Here is a 15,959-nt window from a genome sequence, read left to right as displayed (position 1 = left end):
AACTGGGCATAGTCTAAAATGTATTTAATACCAAACACAATAATGAAGTCATCAGATACAAAATTGTAATGTGTGCACATGAGCATGGTCTCCTATATCACATTAAAATATCACAGTTTATTATGGTTTACTTATTTACAGATGTTAACCATTTCACCAAGTAAGCTACCATTTTTGTACAGTTGTGGTCAGAAGTTTACATACAGTGACATGAATGTCATGGCAATATTTGGGCTTTCAGTAATTTCTTTGAACTGTTCTTTTTCTGTGGCAGAATGATTGTACAGCATATGGTACATCTTTCATAAAAAACAAAACACTAGAATTTGGCAAATTAAAGATGTGTGCTGTACATTCTGCCACAGAAAAAGAACAGTTCAAAGAAATTACTGAAAACCTAAATATTGCCATGACATTGATGTCCAAGATGACATTCATGTAAATACACAAATACTGACTGTTGAGGTGCCAAAGTTCTCTTTATCCCTTTCCCCTGTAAATCAGTGGCGAGGGACCATCAGAGGACCACGCTGACCAGGTGCTATTTGGACAGTCAACTACTTTCAGAACAAACCAGATATGATTAATGGTTATGATTAATTTGTTTTGAACAAATCACTAAGGCACCACTTGCAGATTGGGTCACAGGAGGTCAGCATTTAGTTCTAGTATAAACTGGATTATATACTTCTCGTTTGAACACACAACGGTTTAATCAGGAAATGTCTAATATATGCACTTATTTGTTTGAGTTTTGTACTTAAGCTCATGTAGGCACTGACAGTGATGTTGTGTTGCTTTTGGTATATTTGGCAACCCTTTCTAGTCACGAAATGCAAGTATTAGTAATCTGTTTACAAGGCATTCCAGAAAAACATGGTATTTTCTGTGTTTATGTACTCTATATACACTACATCAGCAATATATATTTGATATACGGTTGCGCGGAGATGTGAGGTTTATCTTCGAGTGGCGAATATATTCACAAGTGAGTGAAGCGATTTTCAACATCTCATCTCATTATCTCTAGCCGCTTTATCCTGTTCTACAGGGTCGCAGGCAAGCTGGAGCCTATCCCAGCTGACTACAGGTGAAAGGCGGGGTACACCCTGGACAAGTCGCCAGGTCATCACAGGGCTGACACATAGACACAGACAACCATTCACACTCACATTCACACCTACGGTCAATTTAGAGTCACCAGTTAACCTAACCTGCATGTCTTTGGACTGTGGGGGAAACCGGAGCACCCGGAGGAAACCCACGCAGACACGGGGAGAACATGCAAACTCCATACAGAAAGGCCCTCACCGGCCACGGGGCTCGAACCCAGGACCTTCTTGCTGTGAGGCGACAGAGCTAACCAATTTTCAACATGAGAAGATAAAATTCATATCTTTGCGCCACCTTGTAATGTTCTTTATATTAGATGGACACATCCATAAAAAATACACAAGTTAATCACAAGAATTTTAATTTTGAATCGGTTCGCCATTTTGACAACAAGCATCCAGTCAGTGGGAAAACATTGGGAGTGACGTCATCGGAGTGAAATATTGGGAATTATTATAAATACAGGACAATTTTTTGATAGAATAAAAGCATGTGTTCTATTCCCTTCTCGCGGGTTTCATTCATTTTCTTTATTAGCATGCAATATTGTTAATATATGACTTATCCTACGTGTATTACGTCACTCTACCCAATGGAAAATGAGCGTTTAATATGGTTTGCATGGTTGTCAAGACAACATGACGTCACGCGTCGGAGATGTAAAACTTCTGCCTAGCAAGCAACTGACAATTTGTAAACAAACATGGCTGCCAGGTTTGCTTCGTTAAATACGGAAGATTTTGAGAGAATTTTGAAAGAGAAAGACGTGTTGAACACCTGAAAGGAATGTGTATGAGTAATAATATTGGCTGGCTTTTTTTCATGATATATCAGATATATTCCATTCAGCTACTTGTCTTCGACTCATTCAGTATCATGCTAGCTGAATGGAATATATCTGATATACCATGAAAAAAAGCCAGCCAATATTATATAAATGTCAGTCAGATTTGTGATGTATTTCGTATGAAAAATGTGAGTTTTTCAACACAAGAAGATAAACTTCATATCTTCAAGCCAATGTGTGATTTTTCTTTTTATTACATCGACACATTCACAAACAAAAAGTACCCAAATTTATCAAAGCAATTCATCAATTTCCTCATGAGTGACAGATAGAGATTTATGTCCCGGTTTTGGTTCTCCATGTCCTGGATGGAGCTCGTATGAAAAATAGAAGTGGTGTATTTCCTAGTAAAACACTCATGTCCATATAATGTTATGTTATATGGTTATGTTAAAAAAAAAAAGGTATTTTTGTTAGAGTAAAAATAATTTCTCTGGTTTAAGTCGAAAATTGAAATTAAAGTGTGAAGTTTCTTTTATACAATCATAAATCCGTTTAATTTTTGCTCATTTTTGTGTAGGTCATGCACTCCTGTATTTTTTTTTCTTTCTCTGTGAGTGGCTGAACCAAAATATTGTGTTTTTCTGCTCACCAGGTTTAACGGGTCAGTATGAGCTCCTGCACTGGACTGGCACACTGCAAAGTGGCACTGGCTTTTGCGGTCATTTTTGACCTAGTGGGAGTGATGGTGTTGCTTGCGGGAGTCTTCGTTCCTCTGGAGGTGAAAGGCAGAGACTTTGGTGACTTGTTAGTGTACACAGGAGCTCTTCTGGTGCTGATGTCCCTTGGTGGCTGGGTGATGTGGTACAGCGGCAATATCGAGGGTCTGACTTCAAGAAAGGAGATGGGACACATCGGCAATGCAGTGGACCGCATTGCACGCACGCTCAGCCGCAAAATGCGCACCCACCGCCATCAGGGTCCCTGAGGCAGAGCGGCAGAAGTTCTCAGCCAGCTGCCTCGGTAAGTTCGTACTAGCTATGTAATTGTATTGTTGTCCTTTTAAACCTATATCTTTAGCAGCAAAGCAGAAACGATGATTTATTTTTAAAAAATTAATAATATACCGTTTGTGTTTGCATCTCCTGTGTCTTTTTATTCCCTCACTCCATCACTCGCAGGTTCCATGTAGAAGTCTGGAAGCTGTCATTATGCCGTCTAGCCCAACTAAGCATTTCAGGAACTGTACATCATTCAGCTGTTACATGTGAAGGTTATTTAGGTGTACAACTTGTCTGTATTTTACAACAGTATCGGCACACATTTTGCATTCGTTATGTTGTTACATATTGTTCTACAGTACTGTGCAAAAGTCTGAGACACCCTATTTTTTTTCATACAAACTTTAAAAAAAAAAAAAATAGATTTCTACTTTATGACTTCTACATTATCGGGGCAGTCCAAAAACATTTGAGTCCAAATATTTGTTTTCCAGCACAAAATTAAACGTTACAGAAAAAAAGTTTGCATCTGACCAGTATATTCCATAAGAGAGCACTTTTCAGATTTAAAAAAGGAAACATAATGAAGGCTACTGGGTTTTGGTGCAAAATTAAGAAGCAAGTGTGACAGTCAGTGTCCAGAAGAACTGTGGCTGGTTCTGTAAGATGCTCAGTAAAACCTACAGCTCATTTCCTTATAAAACTGCACTCACTGGACCTGAGACAACTATTTAAAAAAAAAAAAATTTTTAAGGCGAAGGGTCGTCTCACACCAAATATTGACTTTGTTTCATTTATTATGCTGTTTATAAGATTTTTTTTTTTTTAATGTTGAAATATTTCATTTCATTATTTTTTAAAGCCATTTTTGGTCTACAGCATTTCTTTACACGTGCCTAAGACACTTGCACAGTACTGCATTTCAAGTGCATTCAAGTAGCATCAAATTTTCCTCATTTCTTTTTATACTTTAGTTTGGACCAGTTTGAATTTCAGTGCAATTGTTGTTGTTTGTTATTTTGACTGTTTACATGGCTAAACACTTCTACCTTTAACTATCCAAATTGTTATATTTAAGTCTTTCTCGACATACAAGAGTCAAGTCATTTTAACGCTAATGTTATTCTCAGTATCGCATCGCTGCTCTTCTACAGCACCTGAGAGGAGATGGATTTTAGAAAGCTCTGAAAATGAAAACTGCTTTAAACGAACAGATTCTCAGGCCAGTGGCTGAAAAATATACAGCGTACATAATATAAATGCAATATTTTTAGTGCTGAAAATTTTTTTTTGAACCTGAATACTGTGTTGATTTCGAAATTTTGGCTAATAAAGTGTTGACTGTTGTGCAAGACTGATGTCAGCTTTTGTTTTGTCACCCCTGTCTGTTTTCATTTGATTACTCTTTAGTTACTGAATAATTCTTCGTGCTGCTTTGTGAACTCCTCTTATTCAAGTCAAGTTTATTTGTATAGTGCTTTTAACAACAGACATGGTTGCCAAAGCAGCTTTACAGAAAATTAAAGACTTTAAACATGAGCTAATTTTATCCCTAACTTATTCCCAATGAGCAAGCCTGTGGTGACGGTGGCAAGGAAAAACTCCCTCCGACGACATGAGGAAGAAACCTCGAGAGGAACCAGATTCCTCCTCATTTGGGTGATAACAGATAGCGTGATTATAAATAACTTGCTTCTATAACTGTGTCCTATATAGTCACGAAGTACAACTGTGTAATCAGGAAATTCATTACAGTTTTAACATGAGGTCTATTTTGTTGAAGTTATAAACTGTTTATTGATGGAGACTTGAGTGCAAAACTGTTCATGACAACTGCAGTCTTAAAGTTATCATGGTGATTGTAGTTCTCAGCCATCATAGCAAAACTGTAAGTGTCCAGAGCATCTTCCAAGTGTGTCTCTCAACTGTCCATATGGGGCCGTCCTCCACAGGAGCAATGTAATGAGACTCCAGCCAGACGTAGGGCATCAGGATGGATCAGGTAGGTCCGAAGAACAGAAGAGGTCAAATTCACTGGTGTCTCAGGATTGAAATGTAACTCGACAGAGAGAGACGGGGCAGAAACACAGTGTAACAGTTCCTTGATGAGGGTGGAGTACAGAAGCACGGCAGGCGGGAATTGATGTGTACACACTACTTTTCATTTATTTTCCGCTTTTCAGCGCCTCACACTCTCCCAGTCTGTCTCTCTCTCTCACACACACACACACACACACACACACACGTGTGTGTTCTGGTCGGGAGAGCTCTCTGCGCTCTCTCTCCTTTTCTATCCTCTGTCACTGCAACACAAACACACATTAATTAGACACAGGTGCATTGACTTTGCCACTCACCTTCCCTGGCCCAGCCCTCCATTCACAAACCGACGCTAGACCATGCCCCCGCTGCCACAGACCACCCGACTCAGGCCGGGAAGCTGTCCGGCCTGCAGCAGACTCCCCCTCGCAACAGGACAGGAAGTCTGCCACTACCATCTACACTCCCAGCCTGTGGACCACCTCGAATTTAAATGGTTGGAGAGCAAGATACCAACGGGTGATCCGCGCATTGGCATCTTTCATGCGGTGGAGCCACTGGAGGGGCGCGTAGTCCGAACAGAGGGTGAAAGGGCACCCCAGCAGGTAGTATCGGAGGGTGAGGACTGCCTACTTGATGGCCAAGCACTCTTTCTTGATGGTGCTGTACTTATTCTTGCGCATCGAGAGTTTGCGGCTGATGTACAGCACGGGGCAGTCCTCGCCCTCCACCTCCTGGGACAAAACAGCCCCTAGCCCTCTGTCCGATGTGTCCGTCTGCAAAATAAAGGGGAGAGAGAAGTCAGGGGAGTGTAAGAGTGACTCCCCACACAGTGCAGCCTTTACCCTGGTGAAAACCTGTTGGCACTGCTCCGTCCACTGGACTGGATCTGGTGTTCCCTTTTTAGTGAGCTCAGTCAGCAGGCTGGTGATATCCGAATAATTAGGTATGAACCTACGATAGTAGCCAGCTAGCCCCAGGAACTGTCTCACCCCCTTTTTGGTCTTAGGCCTCGGGCAGGCCGCAATCGCTGCTGTCTTGTCAATTTGTGGACGCACCTGCCCATGACCCAAGTGGAAACCCAGATACCATACTTCCACCCGCCCAATTGCACACTTTTTTGGGTTGGCTGTGAGACCTGCCTGCCTCAGTGACTCTAGGACGGCCTTAAGGTGTTCTATGTGCCGCGGCCAGTCACTTCTGTATATAATTATGTCATCTAAATAGGCTGCTGCATAGGTGGCGTGGGGGCGGAGGATCATGTCCATGAGCTGCTGGAACATAGCGGGAGCCCCAAACAACCCAAAAGGAAGCATGACAAACTGGTGTAATCCACATGGTGTGGAAAAAGCCATTTTCTCTCGGGATAGAGGAGTCAAGGGGATCTGCCAATATCCCTTCATCAAATCTAGTGTTGAATAAAAGCAAGCTGCGCCTAACCAATCGAGCAACTCATCAGTGCGAAGCATTGGGTATGCGTCAAATTTAGACACCGCATTGACCTTTTGATAGTCCACACAGAACCGGACCGATCCGTTGGCCTTGGGTAACAGGACCACCGGGCTGCTCCAGTCACTGTGTGACTCCTCGATTATCCCCACATCGAGCATGGCCTTGAGTTCATCCTGAACCCCCTTTTTTTATTTATTTATTTATTTTTTGTGTCCGGGTAAGCAGTATGGGCGGCTACGCATCACCACCCCGGGGGCGTTTCAGTGTGGTGTTCTATGAGGTGAGTGCAGCCAGGAAGGGGCGAGAATGCGTCAGATAATTCCTCCTGCAAGTTGGCTACCTCTGTGAGTTGGGCTGGTGAGAGGTGATCTCCACAAGGGACTGGAGTGGTTCTGGTTGTGTTTTTGTTTATTTTTACCTCCAGCCCCAGCTCCACCTTCTCCAGAACTACCGACGCCAACACCACAGGGACCCCCTCTTTCCAACGTTTTAATAGGTTGAGGTGGTATATTTGCAAGGCCCCGCCCCATCTGTTCGCTTCACCTCATAGTCGACGTCCCTAATTTGCCATGTGACCTCAAAGGGCCCTTGCCACTTGGCGACTAATTTGGAACTCAACGTGGGCAATAATACGAGTACTTTGTCTCCCGGACTGAGCTCTCTAAGGCACATGCCCCTGTCGTACAGCCGGGCTTGACGTTTTTGTGCCTGCCACAAATTCTCCTGGGTTAAGTGGGTGAGTGTGTGGAGTTTGGCGCGCAGGTTGAGAATGTATTGAATTCTCAAATGTAAATTTTCCTGTAGCACGTCCAAGATGCCACGTGGCTTTCGCCCATATAATAATTAATACAGGGATAATCCCGTGGAGGCTTGCGGGACCTCTCATACTGCAAATAACAGGGGCTTGAGCCATTTATTCCAGTTACGTGTGTCTTCACTTACAAATTTCCAAATGAGATTTTTAAGAGTTTGATTAAATCTCTCTACTAAACCATCCTTTTGTGGGTGATAAACGCTGGTGTGGATGGATTTAATCCCCAATAACTCATACAGCTTGTGCAGTGTGCGTGACATAAATATAGTGCCTTGGTCTGTCAGAATTTCTTTCTGAATCCCAACCCGGGAGATAATACGGAAGAGCGCTTCCACAATACTGAGATATTGCGGAGAGGCACCGCTTCCAGATATCATGTTGCATAGTCCACCAGAACTAAAATAAAGTGATTATCCTTGTGCTGACTGATCTAATGGTCTGATGAGATCCATACCAACTCTTTCAAATGGGGTCTCAATTAAAGGGAGAGTGTGCAAAGGCGCTTTTGGAGTGGTTGCGGGATTTACTAATTGGCATTCAGGGTACGCCGCACACCACCGACGAACGTCTCTGCGAATCCCTGGCCAATAGAACCGGGCCATTATTCAGGCTAGTGTTTATCCTGCCCTAAGTGTCTGGCCATGGGATTAAAGTGAACCGCAAGGAAGATGAGTTCCCTGCGGCTCTTAGGGATTAACAACTGGGTTATTTGTTCACCGGTTTGAGTGTCCTGCATCACTCGATACAGTCTAGCTTTAATAATTACAAAGTACGGGAAGACGGGTGCCGCATTTGGCTGGAGAGTTTGACCATCGATTACTCTCACTTGGTCAGATGCATGCTGCAGAGTCTCGTCACATGAGTGCTCTAAAGGGAAATCCTCAAGGGAATCCCCAAGGGCGGGAGGAGGGGAGGGCTGCTCCTCACTCCTTGTATCATCCTGATGCAGTGATGATGTGGACGGCTCTGTGACTGCTTTTCCAGTCAATGCCACACCGGGATCCACCTGTGGCATTTTATGGCAGGACCCACTCCCCTACTACATGTTCCAATAACATTCGAAACACTGCCCAATCTGTTCCCAAAATCAGTGAGTGGGTGAGACGGGGATTAACTGCCGCCTTAACTCTGTGCTTTTGGCCCTGAAATAGAATATGGACAGACACTAGAGGGTAGTTGTGAACATCCCTGTGCACACACAACACCTTCACTGCTTGTGCTCTCCCCAATGCCTCACCTTGGACCAGGCTTTGGTGGATTTAGGTCTGATTACAACCAGAATCCACCAACGCGTCATATGTATCCCCTTGAACGCTTACCGGTATGCGATACATTCTGGCCCGACCAGGGGTGGTCTCTGGTGCACCGGGGATGTGGATCACAGTTTCCACCTACGTTGCAGAGCCCAGGCTAGAGAGATGCTCCAGCTCCCCGCCGCGCCAGCACACCGGCCCAGGCTTTCCCTCTGCATTGGCGTTATGGGCATCATTCACCTGAGGGGGAGAAGACAGACACGGAAGAGGGAGCTGGGAGGACTCCATGGGTCCGATGGGCCGGCTGGGGAGGAGCCGGCCGCCGCCTCCACGATAGGGAAACAGGGTGAGAGAGAGAGAGAGAGAATATGAGGAGAGGCTTCTCGTCCGCCTACCATCAGAACCGCCTCCGGATGGTCCTCCGCCAACTCGATGGCTCGTTCCAGTGATGCTGGGCAATGACACTGACCCATTCCACCATTCCTTCCGGAAGTTGAGAGATGAACTGTTCCAGTGCCACCAGATCAATGCAACGCCGACGGGATCAGTCTTCCACCCTCAGCCACTGCCGGCAGGCGTCCCTGAGTTCCTGACCAAGTGCAAATGGCCAGCTGACCTCCTTCAGCGTCCAGAAGCATTGGAGGTGTTGTTCTGGGGAGCGGCCGACACGCTGCAGGATGGCTCTCTTCAGGTCTGTGTACCTAAGCCGGCTGTCAGCAGGGAGCTGCAGTGCTGCGAGCTGCGCCTCGCCAATCAGAAGCGAGAGGAGGCGCACCGCGCGCTGCTCGAATGGCCATCCCCACGTTTCGGCCGTTTGCTCGAAAAGAGCGAGGAAAGCTTCCGGATCGTCCTGTGGGCCCATCTTCGTGAGAGTCCGCCATGGTGCTGGTCAAAGCCCCCGCTGACATGAGCAGATGCCGGAATGCCTGGCGAGCTTCCTGCTGGGCCAGCATCAAGGCTTCGAAGCGTTGCTCCTGCTCCTTCCGGAAGGCGATCAGTGTTTGATGCTGGTTCTGCTGGGCAGTAGCGAGGGCACGGATGAGCTCTTGGAATGGGGAGGACTCCATGTGGTGGTTCCCTTCTGTACATCTGGGTCACGTCACCACTGTAACAGTTCCTTGATTAGGGTGGAGTACAGAAGCACGGCAGGTGGTAATTGATGTACACACACTATTTTCATTTTTTTTCCGCTTTTCAGCGTCTCACTCACTCACTCACTCACTCACTCACTCACACTCTCTCTCTCCACACACACACGTGTTCTGGTCATGAGAGTGCTCTTCTCTCTGCACTCTCCCTCCTTTTCTATCCTCTGTCACTGCAACACAAATGCACATTAATTAGACACAGGTGCATTGACTTTGCCACTCACCTTCCCTTGCCCCGACCTCCATTCACAAACTGCCGCTAGGCCACACCCCCGCTGCCACACACAGGTTGTTAGGTATGCCTGTTGTCACTTAATGGTGAAGAACAGGATACATTTTGCGTTGAGTGCAAGCAGGGACTCTGGCAAAACTAACTATGACAGCATAACTTAAAAGGAAGAGCCAGAAGGTAACACAGACATGACTGAGCCCTGGGACATAAAGCAGCCAGCCACTCCACCATCAACAAACCCGAGTGAACGTGTGAGAGTGAGGGGTGACAGCATCCATACATCCCAGTTTACCAAAACACTCGATGCCTGAGGACCCTCCAGATCTACTCCTTTACCTAATAAAAACTATTAACAAAAAGCTTGACGAAAAAGATATGTTTTCAGCCTAGACTTAAACACTGAGACTGTGTCTGAGTCCCGAAAACTACTTGGACAGCTGTTCCATAACTGTCTTATTCCTCTCCTTTGATTTGGTATTTGGATTTTCTTTCCTAATTTGGTCACCTGGAAGTTCCTTTCCACCAATCAGCTTTCCCCTGTCATATGACTGCTACTAGACAGGATGGTTGGAGGTTGGTACATGCTTCCTCCGAGACAAATGAAGACAGCTGGATGACTGAAAGCTCATCTTTTTTTGAATTACTGCACATGCTGCATCACAATTGAACATGCTCAGAGGAAAGTGCTATCTGCCCTCTTCCATATATGAGACCATGACCAGTAAGCATCACTGTGATTTGCCACTCCTCCCACAAACAGTGCACGGCCAGTTTTGCTCCCTGCTGCTCAAATGTGTGATCTCCAGACAATAGGAGGTGCCTTTTCTTTTGCACCAGCCCTGCTGCTTCTTTGATTCATCTAAACTCTGGTCATGACTGCGATTAGGACACAGAAACATTAATTACATAAAGTTATTCCTCTTTTTGTTTTTAGTTTTGGTGTGAAACTAATTTTTGCTGCACATCATGGTTTACTTTGTAATTTTCGGCTGCCAGCTAATTTATTATTATTCTCATCTCATCTCATTATCTCTAGCCGCTTTATCCTGTCCTACAGGGTCCCAGGCAAGCTGGAGCCTATCCCAGCTGACTACGGGCGAAAGGCGGGGTACACCCTGGACAAGTCGTCAGGTCATCACAGGGCTGACACATAGACACAGACAACCATTCACACTCACATTCACACCTACGGTCAATTTAGAGTCACCAGTTAACCTAACCTGCATGTCTTTGGACTGTGGGGGAAACCGGAGCACCCGGAGGAAACCCACGTGGACACGGGGAGAACATGCAAACTCCGCACAGAAAGGCCCTCGCCAGCCATGGGGCTCGAACCCAGGGCCTTCTTGCTGTGAGGCGACAGCGCTAACCACTACACCACCGTGCCGCCCTTTATTATTATTATTATTATTTTTTTTAAATCTAATTTAGTGGGAAGCTACTGAATTATTTTCACTGTGTTTGTATCCTTTACACAGTAGTCAAAGAACTTGGCTAGAGATCTCAAGACCTCTCACACAGGGATGGAGAGAATGTGCACAGACATTGCACAGTCTCCACATAGACAGTAATCTGAGCTCAGGATTGACCCAGGGACCCTGGAGAATCAAAGAACAACATGATAATCCATGAAGCAATGAAGCCTACAGTGGATATAAAAAGTGATCACCATGTTAAAATGATAGGTTTTTCTGATGTAAAAAAAAAAATGAGACCATGATAAATAATTTCAAAACTTTTCCCACCTTTAATGCGACCTATAACCTGTACAATTCAATTGAAAAACAAACAAATCCGTTAGGGGGGAAAAACATAAAAAAAAACACAATAAGCTGGTCGCATAAGTGTGCACACTCTCTTAAACTAATACTTTGTTGAAGCACCTTTTGATTTAATTACAGCATTCAGTCTTTTTGGGTTGGAGTCAGCCTGCCACATCTAGACTTGCCAATATTTGCCCACTCTTCCTTGTAAAAGCGCTCCAAATCTGTCAGATTGCGAGGGCATCTCTTGTGCACAGCCCTCTTCAGGTCACCCCACAGATTTTCAATTGGATTTAGGTCTGGGCTCTGGCGGGGCCATTCCAAAACTTTAATTTTCTTCTGGTGAAGTCATTCTTTTGTTGTTTTTGATGTATGCTTGGGGTCATTGTCATGCTGAAAGATGAAATTCCTCTTCATCTTTCTAGCAGACACTTGAAGGTTTTGGGCCAAAATTGACTGGTATTTATAACTGTTCATAATGCCCTCCACCTTGACTAAAGGCCCCTGTTCCAGCTGAAGAAAAACAACCCCAAAACGTGATGCCACCACCATGCTTCACCGTAGGTATGGTGTTCTTATGGTGATGTGCAGTCTTGGTTTTTGCTCCAAATATACCTTTTGGAATTGTGGCCAAAAAGTTAACCTTGGTTTCATCAGACCATAACACGTTTTCCCACATGCTTTTGGGAGAGGTTTTTTTTTGCAAAATTTAGCCAGGCCTGGATGTTTTTCTTTGTAAGAAAAGGCTTCTGTCTTGTGACTCTACACCATAGTCCAGACATATGGAGAATACGGGAGACTGTCAACAGTAGTACACAACCAGTATTTGCCAGAAATTCCTGCAGCTCCTTCAGTGTTGCTGTAGGTCTCTTGGCAGCCTCCCTGACCAGTTTTTGTCTTATCTTTTTATCAATTTTGGAGGGACATCCAGTTCTTGGTAATGTCACTGTTGTCCCATATTTTCTCCACTTCTTGGTGACTGTCTTCACTGTGCTCCATGGTATATCTAATGCCGTGGAAATTTTTTTGTACCCTTCTCCTAACTGATACCTTTCAACAATGAGATCCCTTTGATGCTTTGTAAGCTCTCTGCGAATCATGGCTTTTGCTGGAGGATGCAACTGTGTAAATGTCTGAACTTTATTTGGGGTTAATCAGAGTCATTTTAATTGATGGCAAGTGTGAACCCAAAAAGACTGAATACTGTAATTAAATCAAAAGGTGCTTCAACAAAGTATTAGTTTAAGGGTGTGCACACTTATGCAACCAGCTTATAGATAGTTTTCACATGACGTCACAGAGTCAGGGATTCCCTGGTGGCGGCCATCTTGGAGGACTAGCTTACCGTACGGGTCACTAAGCACACATTGTAGCGCACGAGTTACATTCATTTATATATTATTTACATTTATAGTTACATTACTACTATTTAAAGCTAGCAATGGTGCACACCTGTTGTATTCACGGCTGTCGTAATAGGTCAGATGATGAAGTCAAGCTGAGCTTTTATGGAATTCCCACTGTACAGGAGCATGAAGGCGAGCAAACAAACTCAGCATACAAAGAAGAAATCTATGGCTTGCGAGAATCAACCGCAAGGATTATCAGCCTTCCAAACACAGCAAAGTCTGCTCCGATCATTTTATAAGTGGTAAGTTGTTTAAATAAACAATCAATTGTGTTTAAGTTTGTTTTTGGAAACCAAAACATCATGTGAACAATCTCTGGAGAATGCCTAACTGGAACCGCTGAGTGTACGTTTACATTGTAATGTACACTTAATATCGCTCGTTTGTCACGTTTCTATTTGAAACTTGTCACTTCACTCACGCAAGGGTCATTTTTGAAAAACATTATAGGTCTATTCTGTAGTCCTGAGCAGTGTGCAGGACTGCGCAAATGTGCGCAGCTTCCCGATTTAAACTGTTTTTTTCTCATCCTTATACTTCCTGTTTCATGGACTGTAACGGATTTGATTATTTAGTAATTTTAATACAGAATTTACTTTGAAATTATAATCAGACACTCCAACGCCCCCCCCCAAAAAAAAAATCGGATCTGTGCAATTCAGGCGGCATCCGCCAAAAGGCGCGCTGTGAATATATAAAGTTGTATATATCAGACAGCCTTTAAAGTTTGATGAAGTCAGTTTCAGGCTTTGGAGCAGGCTTTGGCAGTTTCAGGCTTTGGCAGCCCTGCATAGTCACTTGAAAATGCATCTTTGTCCACTTCGTAGGGGTCAATTCCCCCAATCAAGGCCAGTTTGGCTGCATACCGTGAGATGTGTATCTATATACTTCTGTTTGCTTGATTTTGCCGACATTGATCTTTATTTTAGAAAACTGACTATGTAACTGGGCGGCACGGTGGTGTAGTGGTTAGCGCTGTCGCCTCACAGCAAGAAGGTCCTGGGTTCGAGCCCCATGGCCGGCGAGGGCCTTTCTGTGCGGAGTTTGCATGTTCTCCCCGTGTCCGCGTGGGTTTCCTCCGGGTGCTCCGGTTTCCCCCACAGTCCAAAGACATGCAGGTTAGGTTAACTGGTGACTCTAAATTGACCGTAGGTGTGAATGTGAGTGTGAATGGTTGTCTGTGTCTATGTGTCAGCCCTGTGATGACCTGACGACTTGTCCAGGGTGTACCCCGCCTTTCGCCCGTAGTCAGCTGGGATAGGCTCCAGCTTGCCTGCGACCCTGTAGAAGGATAAAGCGGCTAGAGATAATGAGATGAGATGAGACTATGTAACTTCATAAATTCGTCCGAGATAATGTAGCCAGTAGTGGCGATGGTCTGTTTTGTTTGCCCACCAAGATGGCGGCTGGGGGGCATTCCCCAGAATGCCGTGATGTCAGTGAAAACTACCTATTGTACATTTTTTTTTATTTATGTTTTTCTCCCTAACAGATTTGTTTGTTTGTCAATTGAATTGTACAGGTTATAGGTCACATTAAAGGTGGGAAAACTTTGAAATTATTTATTGTGGGGTTTTTTTACATCAGAAAAACCTATCATTTTAATGGAGTGAGTACACGTTTAATATCCACTGTATGTAGGGCACTTTAATATATGACTGAAATAAATGCTTCATTTGCACACTTGCTAATGGCTGTCATGAACATTGTGAGAACTACAGAGCATCACTAGATAAAGATCTTCAGCCACAGTGGAATTTTTGGAAATAGATATAGATTCTATCAATGGATGTGGAAAATCAGGAGGCATGATGATACAGTGGTTAGCACTGGTCCACTTGTCAATGCATGCTACGCTACAGGAGATTTACAGAGACCTGTCCCCAATTTCTACTTGGGTTAGGCAAAGGAGGCTGAAGTTCGCTGGGCACTGCTACCACGCCAAGGATGAAGCGATCTCCTGACTGATACTATGGAGCCCAAGCCAGCTCCCTGTGAGGTCACGAAAGCTAACTTTCCTTGCCACCATCACAAGGGACTCGGGAATACCTTTGCAGGATCTTCCATTCGCAATGGCTGACCGAGAGGTGTGGCGAACTGTTGTATGCAACATCTCGGCCGAGGCCGAAGGATGATGACGACAGCACTGTTGCCTCACAGTAAGAATGTTCTGGGTTGGATCCTTGTGGTTGACTGGGGTCTTTCTATGTGGAGTTTGCATGTTCTCTTTGTGCCTGTGTGAGTTTCCTCCCACAGTACAAAGACATGTAGATTAGATAAACTGGCTACTCTAAATTGCCCATAGGTGTGAATGTCAGTAGTTGTTCATCTCTGCGTCCGCCCTGCAGTAAACCCCAGGGTAAATCCAGGGTAAACCTCACCTGTCGCCCAAAGTCAGCTGCGATTGGCTCCAGCGTCCCATTATTATTGATAATGGATGGAGGAACGGGCACAGTGTTATCCCCTGTAGAAAAATCATCACAATTGTGGGAATGCAAATAACTTTGAAATGAGGCTTATGAAAACAAAACAAAAAAAAAACCCCAAATGCTATATTATGTTGTATGTTTTGAAAAATGTTAAAATTGTCATGTCCCTCATTTGTTTAACAATGTACCGTATACTACCGTTCAAAAGTTTGGGGTCACTTTGAAATTTCCTTATTTTTGAAAGAAAAGCACTGTTTTTTTCAATGAAGATCACTTTAAACTAATCAGAAATCCACTCTATACATTGCTAATGTGGTAAATGACTATTCTAGCTGCAAATGTCTGGTTTTTGGTGCAATATCTACATAGGTGTATAGAGGCCCATTTCCAGCAACTATCACTCCAGTGTTCTAATGGTACAATGTGTTTGCTCATTGCCTCAGAAGGCTAATGGATGATTAGAAAACCCTTGTACAATCATGCTAGCACAGCTGAAAACAGTTTAGCTCTTTAGAGAA

This window comes from Neoarius graeffei, chromosome 22 (assembly GCF_027579695.1).
Source record: "Neoarius graeffei isolate fNeoGra1 chromosome 22, fNeoGra1.pri, whole genome shotgun sequence".
Classification (NCBI taxonomy): domain Eukaryota; kingdom Metazoa; phylum Chordata; class Actinopteri; order Siluriformes; family Ariidae; genus Neoarius; species Neoarius graeffei.
Note: the sequence above shows the minus strand (reverse complement) of the source record.